General features: G+C 38.6%; 1 pseudogene; it reads right to left on the bottom strand.

Annotated features, from left to right (window-relative positions):
* LOC149159010 (uncharacterized) overlaps positions 1-26,120 on the bottom strand; it is a 50,755-nt pseudogene extending 24,635 nt beyond the window's left edge.
* Positions 26,121-26,348: the final 228 nt, after the last annotated feature.

Below are 26,348 nucleotides of genomic sequence, written 5' to 3'. Positions count from 1 at the left end.
ATGAAAAATCACTCCAAAAAGTCAAAACTAGTCAAATCTGCGTTTTGCTGAGCTGTAGGTGAAAATCTGGCAAATTTCCCTGATGCGTAGCGCCCCAATTCTCAACGCGTAGCGCGCTTTTGAGCCATCTTTTGAGGCACTTCCCGGCATCCAAATGAGGCAAAAGTAGGCTTGTTGGAAAGGTCTGGATGTCTACTTTCCAGCCCAAGTGGAATTTCTCAATTGGGTGGTCATTTGCTGCTCCAAAATTGCAATCTCCCAAGACTGCTCCCTGTGTGTCCAAAAAGTGGCAGAAAGTCATTTTTTGCATGTTTTTTGACCTTCTGAGGGCTCAAAATCTGATGAAATGTCTTGGAAATTGCTGAGCAAGTGTAATTTGTTATGAAAAATCCAAAAATGCTGAGTTTTTGAGGAATGGACTTGCCCATCTTCAGGGTAGCGCGCGGCGCGCTACGCGTTGAGAGCAAAAACCTGTGTGTGGCACAAAAAAGTCAAAATTGACCAAAATTGCTCAAAATTTCCTGAAATTTGAGCTGGAAGTGCATCATTGAGCACCATGCTCCTCCAAGGTAGCTTCAGCCAAAATATGAAGGGGATCGGACCGTTTCTTCCGTTTTAGTGCCTTGGCCAACCGTCCTTTGAGCACCTTCATTCTTGCTTTACACACATGCATTCCAGCCCAATAGTGATTCTTCATGTGTCGGAGCATGTCTTTGTCCCTGTTTGCCTTTGCTATCAACCTCTCTAGATGTGTGTTCACCTGAATGAGCATAGAGCTTTGCTCCTTAGGTGTCAAATCACCGAGTATCTTGCGAGCCAAGTTCCGGTATTCTCGGATCCTCCGCAACTCATCAAGAGAGTGTTCATCCTCTAATTGCTTGTTGCGCTGCTCTAAATAAGTAATTGTCCAATTTGCCATCTCCAACTTTTGCTGCAACAATTTATTTTCAGCCCTTAGTTGCTGGATGATCTCCTCTGACTCTAGGCTAGGAGAAATGATATCAAGGTCAACAACATCAATGCCTGGAACACCTGATGGACCCTCATCAATCTTGGGTTGCTTGCCTCTCTCTACTACCTGTGCTGCTGTCGAAAGCGAGGCCCCTTCCACCTGAGGTGGAGATAACACTCGCTGTGCTGATGAAGAAGGCGAGACCCCTTCCACCTGATGTGGAGATAATACTTGCCGTGCAGATGCAAATAAGGCCCTGTGGCCTCTCTGATATGTGACAAATGGAGGGGAGCTGACATGCTCGGGCTCTGGAATGTCAAACTGATGTGAAGGCCCTCCCTCATCACAGACAACCTCAGGAGGTGGTTGTGGCACTGTGAACAAGTCACGAGAAATGAAATCCTCCCATGGAATACCCTGTTGTGCCAATTGATGCATGACCACAATCTTGATCAGTGCATAATGATAAATGCTCTTGTGTTGCTGTGTTGGGCTCTTTCTTTGCACCAAGGGCACCATCCTCTCTATATTCCGGCACATGAAGAATGGAATGTTCATCATTCGTACCCGTGTGAAATGCATCAACAAATGGATATGGTACGAATACAAACGTGAAAATCTTCCCTCACAAGTGAAATAGCGAATGATGATCCTCATCAAAGGTGCATACTCGTCTCTTAAGAATCTGAAGGGAAAAACACCAGTTAGGTGCCTCATATATACAGGTTTGATATATGGCTCATAATGAAATCTCTCCAACTGTTGGCGCTTGTTCCACTCTTCTCCAATATTGGGTATCCCTGTTGCTTGAGCAACAATCTCGGGTGACAATGTGAAGTCCACTCCTGCAAGATTCACATGCCCATTGTGCAAATGTAGGACAAACAAACAGGCCAATTCCTTGTGGTGTTGAATTTGGGAGATTCTCTCACAATATTCATAGCATGATTGAGATTGGAAACATGACACTGCAAGTGGACAAGCTTGTAGATAAGCCAAAGAGGTGGGCTCCTCCCTGACATGCTGACCACCTTTACCACCCCTGTGATGCCTCCTTGGCACCTCTACCTCTGGTGTTGATTCACGGTCATCACTTTGCTCATAATCTGTTTCGGTTTCTGACATGGTTTTGGAGGCTAGTGACTGAAAAATAATGCTGACTGTGCACCCAATGAACTGCTGTTTTGACTTGTTTAGATGTTGTTACCAAGGGGACAAACACACATGGGAAATGTTAGGGAAAAGGGAACATTGAGGGGATTAGGGAAAACAAATGTGAAAGGAAATTTTAGGAAAGGAACATGGAACATATACAATCATAATTTGTGGGATTTTAATGGGAAGTGGGGTTTAGGAAATTTACATAGGATTTTAGGAATTAGTAAGGTTTAGGGATTTTAATGATTTTTAATAGGGAAATTATATGATTTGCATGGAAAAATGTCCAGGAAAATGGTGAGGAAAATATGGGGAAAGAGGAATGGAAAATGGGTAACCTTGGGCAGCAAATTTCAATGAAACCCTAGCACACTTACATTTTTTAAATTTGATACAGCAAGGTAGGGTTTTACTCCATATTAGCATGGCATTTTTGCATGTTCATTGCTCATTCATCTTAGCCAAACCAAAACCACCATGGATTAGAGGCCTACCTGAAAAGATTTGGAGAGAGAAGCAGGTTTGGTGGCTTGCTGGCGATTTCCTGAGCAAGAAACCCAACGCGTAGCGCACCTAGCCTGATGCGTAGAGCGCCTCCAACACATAGCGCCTGAGTTAAATTGAACTGGAAAATGCGCACTGATGCGTAGCGCGCCCCCAATGCGTAGCGCGCCTCCTCTGATGCGTAGTGCGCTACTGCAACTGCCCAATTCGCCCAATGAACCTTGAAATCGACTTGACAAGTATTCTCTTGAAGTGTTGAGAGGCAAATGAGTTACCAATGAGGAATGGCATGCTTTTATAGGCTTCCTTTTAATTTTTACTTGCCCAAAACTCACTTTGTAATTTTTTGAATGTTGACACTTTTTGCTTTTAATTGGCTCTGACCTTTAATTTCATTTCTTTGAAAAATTGGTTGAAATGATGATTTCTTCTGAAAATTTTTGCAGGGATAGCTTCTGGGATGCTTTGGCAAAGGAGACCAAGGCTGCACTTCAACATTTTAAGAATTTGAAATTTTGAGAATTTTTACAAAAATGAGATAATGACCTTGTTTTCAAAAACAGAGTTTTTTGAGAACAAGGCAAAAATTTAGCTGTACAATGATAAGAAATGTTTAATGAAGGACATCCCTCTGGCCTGCTGGTCCTTGATGACCTCTCAAGACAAAATTAGACTCAACCCTAGACCTAAGACCTTAAAACTTAAAGCAAAATGAATGACCCTTTGAGGACTTTATTTATTTGAACAAACCTGAACCAGCAGTGCCAAACAAGAGGGGAATAACGACATAAACTCCTTCCACCAAGATTATGGCATGCCTAACGGAATGCAACATGATCACACTGATGGGACACCTAATCATGAAATGCAAAGAGCTTTGATCTCTGGTGGAGGGCTACTAGACCGACTCTAACATTGGCTCCAATGGGGATGGTAGCTCCTTGGAGGTGCCAAGAACCGCAGACCTCTGGGAGAGCAGACCAGTGCTTTCAACCATTGGGCGATGGAGTCATTATTTACATATTTGACCTAAGCTTGGACAGCTTTATTGACTGGACATTTGACTACAAATTGGACACAACTTTGACCCAAACTAACTCAACTTTAGACAGAAAATGGACTGATAAAAACAACATGACAAACCTCACACCAACTAATCTTCATCTTCAGAATTATAGCCTTCACCACGGGCCCCAGACTGAGGATGAAAGATCAGCACACACATGCGATAAAACAGAAGTAAAATGGTATATACAATGATGGTGAGAAGAACAAAAATGCTCAGACATGGTACCTCTTCAGCAGTCGACCATTGATCGACCCTCCGGGATAATCATCTCCGTTCATTTCCTTGAGAAGAAAAGCATTTTGGCCACGATATGCTGCGATCTTATAGGGACCCTTCCATAAATTATCAAATTTGCCGTGCTTCCCTTTGTCTTCATTCCGAGCATCCCACTTCAAAACCACATCATCTATTTGAAAGTCATCTGATTTTGCTTTCCTATCATAAATCTTTTTTATGTGCTCTTGCAACTTGAGAGTATTGTGAAGAACCTCCTCCCGTGTCTGCTGTAAATGAATCATTTGATTAATCCGCCTCTGCATGGGATCTTCCTCACTATCAATTTCTTGAAGCAATTTGACCATCGGAATAGCAAGCGAAGTAGGAAACACTGCATCTACCTCGTACACCAGATCAAAAGGAGACATGCCAATTGACTTTTTATGACTTACCCTATCAGCCCACAGTGCATTCACTAACTTTTTATGCCAGCTCTTCTTATTGATTTCCAGCAACTTTTTAATGATATTTACCAAGGACTTATTTGAAGATTCTGCCAGCCCATTTTCTTGTGGATGGTAGGCAGTAGAATGCCCCAAGCTAATATTATACTTGTAGCAAAAATCAACCATTCTCTTTGATTTAAATGTTGTTGCATTATCTGTAATTAACTTACTTGGACAACCAAAACGTGACAGTATATTATTTTCAAGGAAAGAAATAATTACCGCATATGTGGCCTGCCGAGTGGGAATGGCTTCAATCCATTTTGTGAAGTAATCTGTGGCTGTCAATATCCATCTATGCTGTCCTGACGATGCCGAATGAATCTCACCGATAAAATCCAAGCCCCACTGCTGAAATGGTGCGCTGACTTCAATTGGTTTGAGAGGCAATGGCTGTAATTTATGTTTTCCTTGAAAAATTTGGCACTCATGGCAACTCTTAACAGCTTTATATACATCTGAAAACAATGAAGGCCAGTAAAAACCTGCTCTTAGGATCTTATTTGCTGTAGTCTTCCAAAACAAATGACCCCCACAGTCACCTTTATGAAAATCTTCCACCACTATGTTGGCTTCCTCCTCAACCAAACAATTCAGCAATATTCCACCGGGGTCTTTCCAATATAATGCAGATTTAAGGATGAAAAACTTGGCTGCTTTCAACTTCAATGTCCTACTTTTATTTAGAGGCATCCCGGGAGGTGAAGACAAATTTTGAAGTACATATACAATATCAGCATACCAAGGAGAAGAAATAAAGATGTCAGATACCTGTTGTGCTGAATTCTCCCCATCTTCATCGGACATGGCAGCCATCAAATTGATGTCTAGGACATGTAGATTTGTTTCAGCCATCAACTTGGCAAGACCTTGCCCTTTGATCAACTTAGTAGGTTTAATCTCCACATCATACTCTAATAATGCAGCAATCCACTTTCCCCGCCTTCCTTCCGGTTCTGTCTGTACCAACACATCCTTTACTGTCGCATTAGGAACATAAGCTATAATGTGGGAATGCAATACATACACACGGAAATCCTTCAAGGCCTTCACAAGTGCAAGTGCTTGTTTTTCAATGATGTTATACTTTAATGCTCCATCTCTGATAATACGGTTGAAAAAAGCAATAGGCTTCTCAACTCCATCTCTCTTTTGCATTAGTACAGCTACCAATGTGTGCTCAGAAGCAAATGAAAACAAAATAAAATCTTGTGTGTAATCTGGACTGATTAGATTAGGGGCTGAAGATAAAACCAACTTTACCAAATTGAAAGATTTTACTGCCTCTTCAGTCCACTTTAGCTGGCTGTCCTTTTTCAGCATGTTTGTAATTTCTCTAAGATGCTCGGCAAGATTAGGAATGAAGCGACGCAGAAAATTCAACTTACCATTAAAGGACTGTATTTCTTTTTTGTTCCGGGGCTGCTCAAGTTGCTGAATAGCTTCCACATGTGCAGGATCTATACGGATGCCATCTTTGGAAATAATGTGACCCAAGAGCTTGCCTTCACTCATGGCGAAAAGACTTTTCTTTGGATTCAGCGAAATACCATATTTTCTGCACTTTTGAAAAACAATTTGCAAGTGATATAAATGTTCTTCATCGGATTTTGAAAATACAGTCAAATCATCAAGGTAAACAACTAAAAAGACATCTTTCTCATTGGCAAAGGCCATGTCCATCGCACGCTGAAAAGTGGCACCTGCATTTTTCAAACCAAATGGCATTTTTGCATAATGAAATGTACCCCATGGAGTAGTGAATGCAGTTTTATCACGATCATCCTCATGCACCAAAATCTGATTGTACCCGGAATAGCCATCGAGTAGCGACATCCTTGATGCTCCAACTACTCGCTGCAATATATGATCCATTTTGGGCAACGGATAATTGTCCTTTGAAGACACATTATTCAAATTTCTGAAGTCAATGCATAAACGGATCTCACCGGTCTTCTTTCTTACGGGCACCAAATTTGATATCCAATCGGAAAATCTGATAGGTACTATGATTCCATACTTGTACAACCTATTCACTTCTTTTTCTATCAATGGCAGCAATTTAGGATTGATTCTCCTCAACTTTTGGCGGAAATGCTTTTGATTTGGCTTTATAGGAATAGTATGCTGAATGATATTAGCATCATATGTTTTCAGATCTGAATAGTCCCATGCAAAGACATTAGAAAACGAAGACAACAATCTGACATACTCCTTCTTTACCTTTGGTGACAATGACTTAGACAATTTCACCATCTTAGGATTCTCAGATGCTCCAATGTTTACCTCCTCAACACCTTCTTCGATTGGTCTTAATGTCGGCTTGCGGGCCACATCATCTTGATCAAACAACTCTTCCAAAGGAATCAATCCTTTAGGAATAAAATTATCCTTAAGTTGCAGCACATCCATTTGATTCACTTCTGTATCTATGGAGATGTCTTTAAACTCACCTTCAACTTGAAGAAAATCTTTAATTTCTTCATCATCCTGGAAGACTTGCCAACATCTTTGATTATCCGGAACTGTAGGACGGTGCTTCACATAAATCTCAAATTTGTTACTGAAATTCATGGGAATTTTTAAGTTACTTGCTGCCTTAGCCAATGCATCAGCAACACCATTTTGTATGCGGGGCACACATGTCAAAGTATGTTCAGAAAACAGTTTCAAAATATCTAGGACAGCATTCCGATATGCTCTCATACGAGGATGCTTGGCCTGAAACTCACCTTTCACTTGCTTTATTACCAACTTGGAGTCGCCATAGACTGCAATCTTCTTTGCTTTCAGCTTTCGAAGAATTTTAAGGCCAGCAATGAGAGCCTCATATTCCGCCTCATTATTTGAACAATCGAATGCTAGTTTATAAGAACATACTCTCACCTTGCTTGGAACTTTGTCTTGGGCAGAAAAGGGACTTCGAATCCACACACCGATACCAGCACCATCGCTGCCCACAGTGCCATCGAAATCCATGGTCCAAAGACCATCTTCATCTTCCTCCAACTGCTGAAACTGTGTTGCCTCTGTTTTTTCTGTTTGCTGCCCCTTAGCTTCATCTGTTTGCCTCATGACAGCTGACTTTTCTTCTCTTTCCTTTTGTAGAATTTCTCTAAAATTTTCAGTAATCTCTGGTATATCTTCTGCCTGAACTAACTGACTATCTACCTCATTAAAATTATCAGCAAACAAAAGAAATGACTCCAAATCTGTATGTACATAATTTACAGGATGATTTATTGGCTTTTCTTTGCTAGTTATCATGTATTTCATCTTTTGATCCCGATACAACTTTCTCATTTGACCAAAGACTGGAATTGTAGCATAGGAAAAATCTAGCTGAAGTGTACCTTTCAACTTAGCTCCCCAAGATCTTGAAAGCAACATACCAAACCGCGGAGGAATATCCGCCACAACCACATCCATCAAAACATTTTTAGCTGGAATTTGATCTAGGCTTACCACCAAGTCTTTGATCAATCCGATACACTTTACCCGGCTGGAATCAAATGAATACAAATCATGATATTTTCTTGTGATATCCAATCCCAACCTTTCCATGATTGCTTTCGGCATCAAATTGTGCGAAGCGCCCGAGTCAAACATAGCATTATGTAAAATATACTCGTGCAACCTCAAACTGATATAGAAAGGAGGAACATCATTTTCAGGAGACTCACCATTCAAAGCAGGCCCAAAAATTAATTCCGGCTGGTCATCTTCTACATTTACCGTGTCAAGCATTGGATCGATATTCAGAATTTTGGAAATTTGACCTCGGTAGGTGGTGTTCTTCATGATTTCAGTCAATGGAATAGACACTTTCAGCTTTGAAATTTCATTCTCCAAACTAAATGCTGAAACTTTTTCACCTTCTTTGGCCAGAACTTCTCTTCTTTCGACTTTATCCTTCATTATGCTTGTTGGTTGATTTATCTTATCCGCTGAAGATGATTGACTTGCTGAGGGATCGATTATGTCTTTTCCTTTTGTCTGTGGGGAAGCTGAATCATTTTTTGCTGAAGTATCTTTCCTTTTCTAAATGGGATTTATGGGAACAGCTCGGTTTCTTAATTGTCTCTGCTGAGCGGACAAAGCATTGAGATATCCTCTTTGGTATTCCTCCGATTCTTCCTCAAGTACTGTCTCATTTGATAAGATATAATTCTCATCTTGATGTATGATGGAATTTCTCACAAATTCTTCTTCTGTAATATAGGTAGGCAGATCATCAGGAGTGAAAAAGTGATTTTCCTCTCCTATAGTATCACCTTCATCCTCGGACTCTTGGCTAACAAAATTCTGCTGAAGCGGAGGTTTTACTTGCTGCTGAACTGCTGTTTCTTGTGCCCTTGTTTCACGCTGCTTGATTCTGTATTGTGGCTGCTGTGGAACTCGGAAATTAGGATTATGGATCTGCGGTTCCGGCTTGCTGAGATGAGTATTTTCAAGCAACGTAGCTACCTTGCGAAGGAGCTGATCTAATGTAGAAGCTTCTTCTTTGATTGTCACTCGCTTTTCGGCTTTCATCCTTGCTCTCTTATCATTCAAATTCACTTCAACACTAACAACGATTTTCTGCATATCCTCCAAGGTAGGCAGATCTCTATCTCGCAATGAATAAGCCATCTCCGGATCAAAGCCATCCGGGAATTTGAGAAGTGCTGATTTTCTAGATGGCCTTAAATCATCTGGAATAGCATTGTAAACTGTGTTAAATCTGATAATGTAATCTTGGACCGACTCACCAAGATTACGTTTGAGATTTTTGTACTCAGCATTGATCTGAAGTGGATCCTTTCTGATTTCCCATCGATCTAGAAACTGCTTCTGAAGTTCTTCCAATGTGGGTATGCTTCTAGCTATCAAACCTCTGAACCATTTTCTTACTTCTCCATCGAATGTTTGTACAAACAAACGCATAGTTACATCCTCTTCATCTATCTCATATAGATCAAAGAAAGTTGTCATCTTGTCTATATGCTGCTGAGCGGAAACACCCTGAGGAGTGCCATCAAACATGGAAATTTTACTCTGATAATCAGCTGGCATATCATGCAGATTTTGAGGAAGAGCAAGTGGAGCAAACCGGACAACCATTGCTTTAGGTAGATTGGGTATAGGAGTAGCAGGTGGAGTAGGTGTAGCTGTAGTATGAGGGGTATAGGGAGGTGTAGGTAGAGGAGAAGCGGAAGGTGACAAGGAAGGAGAATTGACTGTTGATTCCGGATGTGTGACTATAGGGGATATAGAAATAAAAGGAGGATTGGTTTGTTCGTGCGGAGCTGAAGCCGTGATAGTAGATCCAATATTGCTAGATATAGTTTCGAGGAAATCAGCAAGATTAGTGACTTGGATATCTGTCTGAAGATGTCTTAGGATGAAATTTTCAACCAATTTATTATGTCTCTCGATCTCAAGAGCAGCAGCAAAATCAGGGTTGGGAACTAGAGAATCAAGTGCACTTTCAGATTTGGTTTTGAACAGGGACAACTCAAAACTCTCGTCAAAATCAATGTCTTCAAGATACTCAAAAACAACTGGACATGAATGAGATTTGAATATGTGATTAGAATCTGAAGCCAGTTTGGATATCGAGGAACAAATAATAACCAATCATCCTGTGAAAACTCTTAACTAATCATCCAAAAGTTCAGAGTTTACAAATGAACTGGGGTAAAATGCAATCGAAGTGGCCGTATTCACAAGCTCACGGAGATTGACGGAATCGGCGTTTATCTACTTCCGCTTATGCAAAGCAAAAGCGTTTCGAAGGCTACCTGGCATAACTTCAGGCTCCGTCTAAGACTTATGAAACCAACACATCAATCGACAAACAAGTGTGTTCTCCCCAGTATGGTCGCCAATATGTTAACGCTTGAATTTGGCCTCAGGCTGAAAAAGACAAAATCCAAGGCAACATCAAACTACTTAGCCTCGTAGCTAGCCCTACGGGGCAGGAGAGGGCTCTCTCCGGGTCTATCTCGGCAAAAGGTCTTCAAAGGGCGGAGATGACCAATAAAGAACACTGATTTTAGGCTAGTAAACTGATTTAGAAGGTTTGATTTCAGATTTTTAGGGTTTTGGTGGAAAACAGGGGAAGAGAAATTTTGGTGCGGGGATGGGACACAGCTTTTGCAGAGGTCTTTTTGGGGCAAGGTAGGAGATTGTCTTGATGCCTTTGATTTAAATGAATGGATAGGAATGACCGGTGAGGAGCTAAAGAGAGCAAGAAACTTTCGAGAGTTCTCTTTAGACAGAGGAAAACATAGATATTAAGCAAACTTAAAGGCAGAGCATATAAATTATGAATTCTACCTTAACACTTCATTTACTTAATGTGTAGAAAAGAAAAGTGGGAAAATGATACACATAACACACTTATGAGTACATGAGAGAAGCACACCATCAACACAAATAACCACAAGAATCCCAAATAGTGCTGCAAAACCCTGGTCTTTCCTTTGCCAAAATTGCAGAGATACAAAATGTAATACAATAGAAGCTTATCCCTCAAGAGTCCAACCATGAAAATGACTAAGAAAATACATAATATAGGCAAGCTAACACATTCCCTTGCCTCTAGGGGTCGAGCTCATCATCCTAGGAGCTGTTTCAACCAATTCTAAATTGAGCACTAAAATCTAGGCAGTCAAAACAACTTGCCTCTATAAGCTAGGAAACCAATTCATTCATTAAATTTTTGACTTTTTATGAATGAATATTCTAGAAGAGATAAATAAGTTCCATGACATCATAAAATTACATCAATTACATCAAGGAGGATGAAAAATCACTCCAAAATGTCAAAACTAGTCAAATCTGCGTTTTGCTGAGCTGTAGGTGAAAATCTGGCAAATTTCCCTGATGCGTAGCGCCCCAATTCTCAACGCGTAGCGCGCCTTTGAGCCATATTTTGAGGCACTTCTAGGCATCCAAATGAGGCCAAAGTAGGTTTGTTGGAAATTTCTGGATGTCTACTTTCCAGCCCAAGTGGAATTTCTCAATTTGGTGGTCATTTGCCCCTCCAAAATTGCAATCTCCCAAGACTGCTCCCTGTGTGTCCAAAAAGTGGCAAAAAGTCATTGTTTGCATGTTTTTTGACCTTCTGAGGGCTCAAAATCTGATGAAATGTCTTGGCAATTGCTGAGCAAGTGTAATTTGTCATGAAAAATCCAAAAATGCTGAGTTTTTGAGGAATGGACTTGCCCATCTTCAGGGTAGCGCGCGGTGCGCTACGCGTTGAGAGCAAAAACCTGTGTGTGGCACAAAAAAGTCAAAATTGACCAAAATTGCTCAAAATTTCCTGAAATTTGAGATGGAAGTGCATCATTGAGCACCATGCTCCTTCAAGGTAGCTTCAGCCAAAATATGAAAGGGATCGGACCGTTTCTTCTGTTTTAGTGCCTTGGCCAACCGTCCTTTGAGCACCTTCATTCTTGCTTTACACACATGCATTCGAGCCCAATAGTGATTCTTCATGTGTCGGAGCATGTCTTTGTCCCTGTTTTCCTTTGCTATCAACCTCTCTAGATGTGTGTTCACCTGAATGAGCATAGAGCTTTGCTCCTTAGGTGTCAAATCACCGGGTCTCTTGCGAGCCAAGTTCCGATCTTCTCGGATCCTCCACAACTCATCAAGAGAGTGTTCATCCTCTAATTGCTTGTTGTGCTGCTCTAAATAAGTAATTGTCCAATTTTCCATCTCCAAATTTTGCTGCAACAAGTCATTTTCAGCCCTTAGTTGCTGGATGATCTCCTCTGACTCTAGGCTCGGAGAAATGATATCAAGGTCAACAACATCTATGCCTGGAACACCTGATGGCCCCTCATCAATCTTGGGCTGCTTGCCTCTCTCTAGTACCTGTGCTGCTGTCGAAAGCGAGGCCCCTTCCACCTGAGGTGGATATAACACTCGCTGTGCTGATGAAGAAGGCGAGACCCCTTCCACCTGATGTGGAGATAATACTCGCCGTGCAGATGCAAATAAGGCCCTGTGGCCTCTCTGATATGTGACAAATGGAGGGGAGCTGACATGCTCGGGATCTGGAATGTCAAACTGTTGTGAAGGCCCTCCCTCATCACGGACAACCTCAGGAGGTGGCTGTGGCACTGTGAACAAGTCACGAGAAATGAAATCCTCCCATGGAATACCCTGTTGTGCCAACTGATGCATGACCACAATCTTGATCAGTGCATAATGATAAATGCTCTTGTGTTGCTGTGCTGGGATCTTTCTTTGCACCAAGGGCACCATCCTCTCTATATTTCGGCACATGAAGAATGGAATGTTCATCATTCGTACCCGTGTGAAATGCATCAACAAACGGATATGGTACGAATACAAACGTGAAAATATGCCCTCACAAGTGAAATAGTGAATGATGATCCTCATCAAAGGTGCATACTCGTATCTTAAGAATCTAAAGGGAAAAACACCAGTTAGGTGCCTCATATATACAGGTTTGATATATGGCTCATAATGAAATCTGTCCAACTGTTGGCGCTTGTTCCACTCTTCTCCAATATTGGGTATCCCTGTTGCTTGAGCAACAATCTCAGGTGATAATGTGAAGTCCACTCCTGCAAGATTCACATGCCCATTGTGCAAATGTAGGACAAACAAGAGGGCCAATTCCTTGTGGTGTTGAATTTGGGAGATTCTCTCACAATATTCATAGCATGATTGATATCGGAAACATGACACTGCAAGTGGACAAGCTTGTAGATAAGCCAAAGAGGTGGGCTCCTCCCTGACATGTTGACCACCTTTACCACCCCTGTGATGCCTCCTTGGCACCTCTACCTCTGGTGTTGATTCACGATCATCACTTTGCTCATAATCTGTTTCGATTTCTGACATGGTTTTGAAGGCTAGTGACTGAAAAATAATGCTAACTGTGCACCCAATGAACTGCTGTTTTGACTTGTTTAGATGCTGTTACCAAGGGGACAAACACACATGGGAAATGTTAGGGAAAAGGGAACATTGAGGGGATTAGGGAAAACAAATGTGAAAGGAAATTTTAGGAAAGGAACATGGAACATATACAATCATAATTTGTGGGATTTTAATGGGAAGTGGGGTTTAGGAAATTTACATAGGGTTTTAGGAATTAGTAGGGTTTAGGGATTTTAATGATTTTTAATAGGGAAATTATATGATTTGCATGGAAAAATGTCAAGGAAAATGGTGAGGAAAATATGGGGAAAGAGGAATGGAAAATGGGTAACCTTGGGCAACAAATTTCAATGAAACCCTAGCACACTTACATTTTTTAAATTTGATACAGCAAGGTAGGGTTTTACTCCATATTAGCATGGCATTTTTGCATGTTCATTGCTCATTCATCTTAGCCAAACAGAAACCACCATGGATTAGAGGCCTACCTGAAAAGATTTGGAGAGAGAAGCAGGTTTGGTGGCTTGCTGGCGATTTCCTGGGCAAGAAACCCAACGCGTAGCGCGCCCAGCCTGATGCGTAGCGCGCCTCCAACGCGTAGCGCCTGAGTTAAATTGAACTGGAAAATGCGCGTTGATGCGTAGTGCGCCCCCAACGCGTAGCGCGCCTCCTCTGATGCGTAGCGCGCTGCTGCAACTGCCCAATTCGCCCAATGAACCTTGAAATCGACTTGACAAGTATTCTCTTGAAGTGTTGAGAGGCAAATGAGTTACCAATGAGGAATGGCATGCTTTTATAGGCTTCCTTTTAATTTTTACTTGCCCAAAACCCACTTTGTAATGTTTTGAATGTTGACACTTTTTGCTTTTAATTGGCTCTGACCTTTAATTTCATTTCTTTGAAAAATTGGTTGAAATGATGATTTCTTCTGAAAATTTTTGCAGGGATAGCTTCTGGGATGCTTTGGAAAAGGAGACCAAGGCTGCACCTCGACATTTGAAGAATTTGAAATTTTGAGAATTTTTACAAAAATGAGATAATGACCTTGTTTTCAAAAACAGAGTTTTTTGAGAACAAGGCAAAATTTTAGTTGTACAATGATAAGAAATGTTTAATGAAGGACATCCCTCTGGCCTGTTGGTCCTTGATGACCTCTCAAGACAAAATTAGACTCAACCCTAGAACTAAGACCTTAAAACTTAAAGCAAAATGAATGACCCTTTGAGGACTTTATTTATTTGAACAAACCTGAACCATCAGTGCCAAACAAGAGGGGAATAACGACATAAACTCCTTCCACCAAGATTATGGCATGCCTAACGGAATGCAACATGATCACACTGATGGGACACCTAATCATGAAATGCGAAGAGCTTTGATCTCTGGTGGAGGGCTACTAGACCGACTCTAACACGTTGAGATTTGTAAAAGGTAAAATTTCCAAAGTTTTGGGGGTCCACAGATGGTTAAACTGCAGAGGCATGGTTAGAAAACATGGGTATGTGCTTTACCCTGAGAGATTACACCTCAAACCTAAAGGCCAAGATGGGTATATTTTATCTAAAGGAAGACATACTACTTTTGTGGAAGACATTATTACCCCAGTTGGGGATGTTTATCTCAAAAGTAACTTGGGAATTATTTGAATAAAAGTTTAGAGAATGCTACCTATCAGAGGAGTTCCTTGAAAGACAATTGAATGAATTCAATTCACTAAAGTAGGGGAGTCACTTAGTGCTAGATTTTGAGGCTCTTTTCATGGAACTACTTCACTATGCCCCTCACTTAAACACAAAGAAGCTCGGATTGAACAATTTTTTGTATGGGTTAAATTTTAACGTCTAGGCCAAGATTAGGATCTTAATGCCTCGCACCTTGCATGAGGCAGTGTAGTGGGAGATCAGCACAGAGGAGGAGATCATGAACATCAAACCTAGTAGGACAATAAAGCATGTAGGATCAAGAGTGTCCAATGGAAACAATATGAAACACCAAAATTTTCGAAGGGGGCCACTGCTCAATCATCAAAAGTTGTTAATACGGAATCAAAGAACACCATATATGTGTCCAACTCAACAAACTCAGAGGGTACCTCAGCAAACTTGTCAACCACAACAACATTTTCCTATGTAACAATGCCAAGCCACACCACTTCAACACCAATCATAAGAGGTTGGCTCTTATGAGTAGAGTTTCAGGGCAACTCTCGGTCCCGTTGATAGTAGGAGCCAAGCTCCTAAGAGGGGGTGTTGAACTTGTGGAGTTCCACACTATGTGAGGGATTTCCCTCAAAATACAGGCAATACCAACTCAACTCAAAAGGTAGCTACGGTGGGGGATCTGGGGAAAGCTCATCGCATCCATGCAGCGGTGAACAATTATCAGGTAGAACACTAGTCCATTGTGTTGGAAACACGAGGTAATATTGATGGTATGATTTTTGTCATTTTAATAGATCTAGGAGCTACTAATTCTTTCATTTCTCTGAACACATTATCAAATATTTAACATGAAGCAATTTCACAACATGATTTTAGACATGTAGAAACGGCATGTGGTATAAAAAGAAATCTAGGAAGGATGGTCAGGGATTGTGAGGTGGATCTCGGAGTATGTAAGACTAAAGTATCCTTGTACTCTACGATCTTAGGAACCTTTGATATGGTCATAGGAATGGATTGGTTGGAATGACATGAGACAATTTTACACTACAAACACAATATACTGCATTTCAAAGATAATGACAACCAAATAAAATCCATGAGGGGAAAGAACCGAGGGGTTGTCCCTAAGGTTCATATCCTTAATGCAACTGATGAAATATAGATGAAAGGGATCTGAAATGTTCACGACGGTGGCTCTAAATGATAAGGGTGATTCTGAAAACCTAAATAAACATGTAATTCTTGCTGAATTTAAGGATGTATTTCTTGAAGAACTACCTGGGAAACCCCCTAAAAGGGAAATTGATTTCACCATCGACCTTAAACTAGGAAATGATCCTATCACAAATGCACCCTATCACATGTCAAATTCAGAGCTAATGGAATTACAAATCGAATTAAACGAATAATTGGACTTGGGATTCATACGACCCAACTTATCTCCATGGGGAGCCCCTGTAATTTTTGTTAAGAAGAAGGATGGGTCTTAGTGATTGTGCGTTCACTACCGCCAGTTGAACAAGGTAACGATAAAAAATCAATATCCTCTAGAAAGGATAGATGACATGTTTTAGCAAATGAGGGGAGAAACGATGTTTTCAAAGATCGATATGAGGTCAGGATATCATTAGTTGACAATCAAGGAAGATGATATCATGAAGACAACCTTTAAGAAAATATTTGGGCATTATGAATTTGTAGGTTACCCTTTAGAATGACAAATTCCCCAAGTGTTTTCATGATTTTAATGAATGGAATATTTTAGGATTACTTAGACAAGTTTTTACAAGTCTTTATTGATGACATTTTTGCCTACTCAAATACCCCATAAGAGCATGACGAACACTTGAGGCTAGTTCTACAATGTCTTAGAGAGAAATAATTGTATGAGAAGTTGTCAAAGTGTTCCTTTTACCAATCCAAGATACATTATCTTGGGCATTATCTATAGGGAGACTATCATAGTGGACCTAGCGAATATTAAGGCCATCATGGAATGGAAAACACCAACAATTTTCATGAAATATGAAGTTTGATGGGAATGGCAGGGTATTATCATAAATTTGTCAGAGGAGTTTCAAAGATAATAAGGCCCATTACCGAGCTCCAAAGAAAGAACAAGAAGTCCATTTTGACTGAAAAATGTGAAGAGGTGTTCCAAAGGTTAAAGGTATTATTAACAATGACGTGAATTTTAAAGGTACGAGATATGGAGCAAGAATTTTTGGTTTTCATTGATGCCTCCAAGGAAGGGTTAGGTTGCGTATTTGATCTGAAATGATCATATGTTAAACTGAAGTAGAATTGATTAATTCCATTAGTGAACCGAATGTTAAATTAAAGTGCTTTAACCGTGAGAAATGGTTGAAAAGGAATGAATTGATGACAAAATTGAAACATAAGTAATATGTAAATAGAAGTGAAAAGCAGAAAAAACACAGCGATGCCAGACATCAATATTGATTATGAAGTTCGTCCCTAATGGACTATGTCTCTGGGTCTCCTTTCAATATGGGCGTACACTTTATTAGGATTGAATCTCAAGAGGTCGATTACACGGAAAATTAACTAGACTGATTATGCACGCAGGCACTTCTGGTCACTATCACAAGAAATCTCTCTTAATTAGCTTTCCAATGCCTGTCACGGTTCCCAATTCTGACTCTTGATGCTCTTGTTACACTGAAAAAATCAACCTATATCCTCCAAAATCTGCATACAAAACTCTAAAACCACTCTGATCCCTTTTACATGAGAAAAATAATGTTCTTATAAGGTTGCAGGTACATTCGAAACCTCACAAACCAAGATTGGAATGAATGTATTTGATTTGGTTTGGTCTTATGACCAAGAGACACCTTAGGTAATGGTTACAAGGTGGTTGCATTAAAATAGCACCAAAACTGCAATGAAAACCCACTTTTAGACGTTGGATAAATTAATCTGCTAGTATTCAAGTTAACTGCACGAAGGTGCTGACAGATCATGTGAGCAAGTGATTGAGCTCGCAATTTGAATGTCGACAGTTATGCTGACCGTTGGCCACGATGGTTGACAGTTGGCTAACCAACGCTCACATGTCGTGGTTTCCTGCCTAATCGCAACTGCCACTAAACGGCATGGATATACCCCTGACTGTCCGGTCGTCGAAACTATGTTCACATGCTGAGTTTATCTCCTGACGGAGTTACAATTAACTCCGTTAACTCTGTGATTCTGAAGACCTCGACGGTTATACCTTGTCTGCTCACATGCCTCATTGTTGTGGTCCCGCTATGGTTAGGGACTGTGGTTTATGTATTGTTTTGTTTTAATATGGTTTATAATGTTACATATGTTTTGTAATGTTTTATGGTCTAAGAGGTCTTTAGACTTAGGATTTAATGTTTGCATTAGGTTTTAGGTATGGGTTAGGGTTATGACATTTTACTACATGATGTATTAGGTTTTAGGACTTAGGTTAAGGTCAATGTGTTAGGTGTATTAGGTTTTAGATGTTTAGATTTAAAACAACCCTTTTTCAACAATTGTCACTATATGATGTAACATCACATGACAATACTTGAATCCTTTTCGATAACCAACCCTAGCGGAACCGATGATGAAGACATTGACAACCATACCCTAGCGGAACTGACAACAAAACAGATGTCAAAAACCAAGTACAAAACCATATCCTTCGAATATCATGAAAACCATATCAACCATTGATATTACCGGACAACCATAACATCACCCTTGAAGCTGAAGATACTGGACACTGAATGCTAATGACGAAACTGGAGAAGTTGATAAAGCTTAAGACCTCATTGACCATGATCATTTGATGATCACTTCGATGCTGAACCACTGAAGATTCCGCTCATGGTGGACTGACAAGATCCTCCTGGATCAGTATTGATGTAAGAAGGAAGAGTAATAACATACGCATCAAGAAAACTTATAACCCACAAAGAGAACTACGCAACCCATAATCTAGAAATGGCAATAATTGTTTACGCCCTAAAAATTTGGAGACACTACCTTCTAGGAAGGAAGTTTGAACTTAGGACTGACCATTGTGGGCTACAACACATATTCACTCAAGACCATTTAAATGCAAGACAAATATGGTGGTTTGAGCTAATCAATGAATATGATTTTGATATTACTTACATAAAGAGAATGGTAAATAGGGTGGTTGATTCTTTAAGTAGGATACCTCGAATATTTTTGTTTTGAGGGAGAAGTTGCTTGACTTACAATTTGAGGACACCTAGTACTAGGAGGTTAGCAAGAGATTGAGGGAAGAAAAAATGATGATCCCGAAGTATGAAGCATACTTCCTTGATAGTTATGGACTACTACGATTTTAGGGGAGGATATATGTGGCACCAAATGAAGATATATGCTAATTAATCTTGAGCTAACCACATTGAGCACTATACATGGCACACCCGAGTGTTAGAAGATGGGTGCAGAACTGAAACCACTCTTCTTTTGGAAAGGGATGAAGAAGGACCATTAGAGAATTTTTCAGGTCTAAAATGGGCCTCAAAACAAAATTTACAACCAAAATTGACTTTATAAAAACCAATAGGATTCAAGATGATGATGTCAACCATGGGAGATGATTCACCATTTTTAGAGTAAAAAAGTAAAAAAATAATAAAAAAAACTACCTTTTAAACTTGTATTTTAAACTTATCTCCCTACCATTTTACTAAAATTTCAAGTAATAGCACTTGTTGGATGAAAAATTTAATTCCCTATCCAAGGAGTACCCATGTTGCATACTTTCGATGGACTTGACTACACGAAAAATGAGAAACACACGAAAGACGTGATTGCAATCAAATATTTCATGTATTTCTCATTTTTCATGTAGAAAGGTCCATCAAAAGTATGTAACATGGGTACTTATTGGATGGGGAATTAAATTCCGCATCCAACGAGTGCTCCTACTCGAAATTTGAGTAAAAACGTAGGGAGATAAGTTGAAAATATGAGTTGAAAAAATAGTTTTTTATTTTTTCCCTCCAAAATTGATGATGCAATCTAATATTATTTTATTATTTCCACTATATTTTATAATATTCCTTAGGAGGCCCATTTTGGACTATAAAATTTATCTAATGATTGTAAACTTTTTAGCGAGATGCTTAGAATGTCAGCGAGTAAAAGATGAATACAAACTTCCAATAGGGTTACTGCAACCCCATGAGATATTAGAATCTAAATGGGAAATTATGTCAATCGATTTCATTGTGGGACTACCAATGACAACAAGAAGACATGATGCCATATTTTTAGTGGTTTACACGTTGACCAAGAGTGCCCATTTTATACCAATTAAGACTACATATAAGGCATCAGAGATAGCTAGGCTTTTTATTGATGAGATTGTGAGATTACATGGTGTGCTAAGGAAGATCATATCAGATAAGGGAGAAGTTCTTACAAGAAGGTTTTGGACCATTTTCCAAGATGCATTTGGAACCCAATTGAACTTCAACACCACTTATCACCCTGAGATATATGGTTAAACAAAGAGGAATAATCAAATCCTTGAGGACATGCTACGAATGTATGTGATGGACCAACAAAAATGATGGGAATTTTTTTTACCACTAATATAATTTTCTTATAGTGACAGTTATTAGAGTTCCATTATGGCACCATTTGAGTTCTTGTATGGGAGACCTTGCAAAACACCTCTTAGTTGGGACTATCTAGAGGACTGAGTATTAATAGGACCTAAAGAGGTGCAAGAGATGGAAGAACAAATGCTTGTGATTAGGGTGATGCTAAAAGAAGCATAAGATTGAAAAAGGAGCTATGTTTATGCTTATCAGATAGATCAAAGTTATGAAGTGTGAGATAAGGTGTTTTTGAGAGTAAGGCCCTAAAAGAGCTCAGTAAGATTTGGAGGGGAGAAAAATTGTCTCCACAGTTTGTGAGACATTTTAAAATCTTAGAAAGAAAAGGGTTGGTGGAATATAGGATTGTTTTACCTCCATCACTAGCATGAATGCATGATGTGTTCAATGTTTCTATTTTGTATCATTATATTCCAGATCCTTCGCATGTTATTGACTTGGTTCATCTGCAGGTTTCAGACGAGGGCACATTGATGGTGGAACTGATTCACATACTGGACCAACGAACTACAGTGGGACAATTATAGTCTCATTTCAGCCACTTGGGAGGACATCGAGGAGATGTGTCACCATTTTCCTTACCTATTCTAAGGACTTTAGGAACTTCAAGGGAAGTTCTTTAAGGGAAAGACCAACTTGGCGCTCTTGGCATCAAGAATAAATTGTTAGACATGGCACCCTTGGAACTTCAAAAGACATTTATTGAAGGGCAGGACTGACTTGGCACCCTTGGCATACAAAAAAACTACTAAATATAATCAAGATATTAAAATCCTACTCATTCACATTAGGTGGTAAATGAGGTTAGAGCTAAGTCAATTAAATCAAGAATAAAAATTTGGGTAAGGGGAGAATAAGAAGAAATAAAATTACGTAACTTGAGAACTCTACCTTTCCCATGTTGGAAAATATTAGGTAAATAATGTACATAAATATTTTAATAGGTAAAGGGGAGAAGAGCGACATAAAGTTAATTATAAAGATTAATCCTAAAATAGTTAAACTTCGTTAAGAAAAGAGTGTGGTGAATTAACATAAATATTAAAAAAATTAAATTAGAGAAATTTAAATAACCTCCATGTGGCAAGATCCAACATAACCTTATCCATCTAAGAGGCAAGCTGAGTTAAATTAGGAGGTAGTTAGGGGAACAAATATGAAACTAAGTCAGTTGGCATCAGTAATGAACATAAATTAAGGAGTAGAAAATGGGGATTAAGAGACAACTAGGAGAAGAATTAGGGAGTCTTATTGGGGCGAGGAAAGCATATTATTTTTGAAATTAAAAGTTAAGTAAATAATTTTGGAGAGACTTTGGGAGAGGGTGACACATGGGTGGGTGAATAATTAAACTTTTGATTAATAAAAATAATTAACCATGCATGAAGTTCCAAGTGTCACCTATGAAACCCTCTATAATAGAAGGGGAAAACCATGGGAGAGGGACTTTTTGTTTACCCTATTGTTGGATGGATGAGATTATGTTAATCTGAGTGGCTACAAGCTACAGTGAGTTTGGTGAGGTAGATGTCTTTAGAGAGGGAACTCTTAAGCCAATGAGTGCTCACCTTTATCAGTTAGCACACTTCCTCTATTGTACAACCCATTTCTTCTAGAGGTTCCACGGGGAAGAAGAGTACCCAAGGAGTAGGCTAGGAGGTCAACTTATGGGTTACTACATTTGGTCAAAGCACATCAACATTCACACTTATATTCAGATGAGAGAAAAGGAGTGTAAGTAGTGGCAAGGCCATGAAGATTGAATCTCCACTTCGAGATGAATGGTACAAGTTGTATTCATGAGGTTGTATTACATGATTTTGTTGTATCTGTAGTTACTGGAATGTGAAAATAGATTATATGTGGAATGTATTGTAAATTATGAACACTTATGCATTATGCATTGTATTATGTAATCGTGGTATGAATTTCGTTGGTAATGTTTAGTAAATTGAAAATATTTATCCACTTATGGTTGTATCACAAATTAATTTCATTATTTATATGCTTTTTTTAAGTAAGTGTCATAGGGAAGGTCACTACATCCTCTTTGACCCAGAATACGACTAAATTTTGTTTCTGTATTTGGACTTTTTGAGTTAGATTCTTTTTCAAGTGGAGACTCCACTTGATTAATTTTCTGCAAGAGTTTCTCTTAGGAGTAATCCAAGTAGCTTGGTTAGCCCCACTCTTTATCCTGAAAAGATTTTATTCTTGAGATTAAACGGGGTCTCTTCTCGTAGACTTCTTGCTAGTCTTGGGTAGGAGGCTATTTCTGATATCCATTTTATTTTTCAAGGTCAAGTTGAGAAAGACACCTTCGTTGACTTGTTTTCTCCTTGTAACTTTGTTAACATTAATGGTTATTAGAATTCTATATGAAAAATCCATCAATAAGCTGCCTTCATTCCAAGGTAGAAATGCCATTAGTGCCAAAACTCACCTTAGGAACTTCAACCTTTGTGTGAGAAAGTGGTGCAATAATGCTAACCATGAGGATGTTAAGATGAGACTTTTTGTCTTCTCTTTAGATGAGGATGCTCTTGATTGGTTCACAAAGTTTCTTGCTAACACTTTTGATTCTTTGAGGTCTATCATTAATGCCTTTAATGAGAAGTATGGAGACAAAAGAAAAGAAAGACATTTTCTCCATGCTATTAGCCATATTAAAAATAATGAGGATGGGACAGTGGAAGAATTTAGTAAGAGATTTAATGATATTGTGAAGAGTTTTCCTCAAGATATTAAACCTCCAAAAAAGTCTCTTTTGATTTATTATGTTGATGCATATGGAGATAATACTTCTTATGAGCTAAGGTGCATTGAGCCTTGTTGGGCTAATTTATTAACACAAATTAACACCAGTATTTCATTATCAATCCAAGTTGGTTAAACTTGGAGGCATGTTCACATTGTATGGATATCAAATGTAGTCAAGCTTAGAAGATAAAATATGAAGAACTAAGGAAATACATATTACAAATATAAATCTAGTCAAATAATTTCTAATTCACTTCTACAATATATGTGAGATGAAGTGGCTCTTAACTTAAGAAATCCATTTGTGTCCTTCTTCTACAATATTACTTGATGAATAGAAATGAAAAAACCATTAATTGACAACAACTGAAGATGCATAAATAAATAATGAAAGAGGCTCCTAACTTAGGAGATCCTTAATATTCCTCATTACAAATTCATTCATCATTATGTTATTGTTAGAAAGATGGAATTGCATAAAACTGCTTGAAAACAAGAAAGATGAACTCTAATTTCTATTCATTAATTCAATAAAAGGATGGTTCAACTTGAACATTGTGTTGTCCCTTCATATAAAAATGATAAATAAACTAAGATTCATCAACAAACATAATTCATCACACATCAATTCAAGTAAGAAAATCTGAAGAAAAACAAGTAAACAAATCTGAAACAACTAATTCATGAAAATCAAGCTAGTCTAATAATGAAGTGTACTTAGCTTGGAGTGGGAGCCCTCCACCCTTGCTTTGCACACTTGAAGAGGTTATAAACTACTGCAACTTGAGTCAATCATCCACACTATTGAACAACAAAATGAAAGTAGAACAGGTTCTTCAAATGAACTTTAAATATTCAAATGTCTCCACATAAATTATACAAATTCTACATGCATAAGCCTTCAAAGTTTTGGCTTAAATAGAAGATGATGAAACAAACTGATATAAAGTATCTATAACAAGTATATCTATCCACATCCATCTATCCAAGTCGAATTCATCCACCCTATCACTAAAAATATGGAAAATCCCATGGAATCATAAAACTGCCCTATTCTCTAGGGATTTTCTAAGTGATTGGTCATGGTTGACTAGCTTTGATCGGGCCTTATTTAGCTTGCTTTGACCTTAATTTGATTTAGTTCAGTCTTAGTTCCCAAGCCTTCCATAAATGTATCCATCTCGTGCCCAGGTGTCTTGCAAATATGACATCCATATAGCTATTACGAGAATTTCTGATTATGTCCAAAAATTGCACTTGAAATTCAATTTTCATAAAAACTTCTAGAAATTGCAAAATTAAAATTAAATACCTGAATATGCATAAAATACATAAAAATGAAATGGATGTGATGGAAAATATATGGAAAATATAAGAATTAAGTATGTTTTCTTAAGTAAAACTAGACCAAAAATAAGGGCCAACATCTCCCCCTGTGCTTAACCCTGATGCTTTCTGTTGTGCTACCTCTAACAGATAATCTATCCCCATACTCTGTTATTCCTTGTAAATAGTAGCTTTGTTCTTCTATTTCTCATATTTGTTTTTCCACATGTTTTTCTCTTTAAGCCACTTGAGTGTTTGTTTGGAAAGTATATCATTCTTTCTCTTTAGTTTGTCTACCTCCTCACTTAATTTTTCATTCTCCTTTACTAACTTGGCATTATTTTTCTTGCATGTTTTATTTTCTTTCTTTAAGTGCTTTTCGAGGATCTTGTTTATTTCTAGCTGACCTGTCAATTCTTTGATTTTGCTCAAGTGCAACTATTTTTCTAGTTCCTGTGTATCTTTTGCAAATGATGTGACTTCCATATTATCAAAATATGAATCTTTTTCTAAAGCATCTTTCTCCAATCTCTCAATTATGTCTTCTACATGTTTCTCTATAGAAAATGTTTCTACAATCTGTATTGTTTGGTCCTTGTTGCTTGTTTCTATTAGGCTCTTTCTTCTATGCCTCCTAGCAATAGATATGAAAGATGTTTCATTTTCAACCATAACAATGTTGTTTTTCTTCTTAGACCTGGTTCTTGGATAAAGTGGTGAATTCATGATGCCCCTGGTTTCGTGATCTGTTTTGTACTGTTCTTCTATTATCTGTTCTTCATACTAGTTTTGGACTAAAATCTCTTTCTAGATTATACCCTGAGTTTTTACTTGATGCTCTAGAAGAATTTTTATTAGTCGCTCATGATAAACTTGAGCTTCTCTTGTTTTTTTCTCATTTCTCACTAACTCTATCATCTTGATGAGATTTCAGAAGAAGAAATATGGCAAGTTTATTTTGACTTCTCCCTTAATGTGTTGGAGTAGCCTGACATGATACAAATGTGCCACACTATGTCCTCTATCACATGTGAAGAATTTTTGAATAATCAAAACTAACTCTCCCCATGGTTCGTTGAACCACTCCCTAGGTATGCCTTTAGTTCTGTCAAAGACTCCCTTCCTATTTTTCTCTAAGAAGAAAGCCCATGATTTCTCCTTGAAGTGTAAGCCTTTATGATAGTTTTCTCCTATCAATGGAAGATCTAAAGCTTGGGAGATGTATTCTAGAGCCAATCTAATGATTAAATTTCTTACCATTGTTTTATCTTGGGTATAGTTGTTCACAAACTCCCTGGTTATACTCTCATTGTAGCCATTAAACCTTTGAAGAAAACTTATAAGCTCTGCTTGATATAATTTTTCTATTGTTTCCTTCTTCCACTGTTCAATCTGAAATTTCAGTTCTATTCTGGTGGTCATGTTTTCTGAAAACCAATTGATATGCCCTTCTACTGTCATTAACCTCATTTTTGAAAATGAAAATAACAATCATTCATTCATAAAGATCTTTTTTATTCAATTAATACTAGGGCTTACCTTTCTCCTGATACTCTTTCAAAACAATAAAATCAGGCTTGTTTTTAATCTCTATCTTCATTGCAACAATAAATCACTGTTCTTTTCAAAACATTACCCTTTTGTAAATGA

The sequence above is a fragment of the Pinus tabuliformis genome, chromosome 5_2 (assembly GCF_031772625.1).
Source record: "Pinus tabuliformis cultivar Carrire ecotype Pingquan chromosome 5_2, CPIR1, whole genome shotgun sequence".
Lineage (NCBI taxonomy): Eukaryota > Viridiplantae > Streptophyta > Pinopsida > Pinales > Pinaceae > Pinus > Pinus tabuliformis.
The sequence above is the reverse complement of the archived record's forward strand: the minus strand, read 5'-3'. Positions and strand labels throughout refer to the sequence as shown.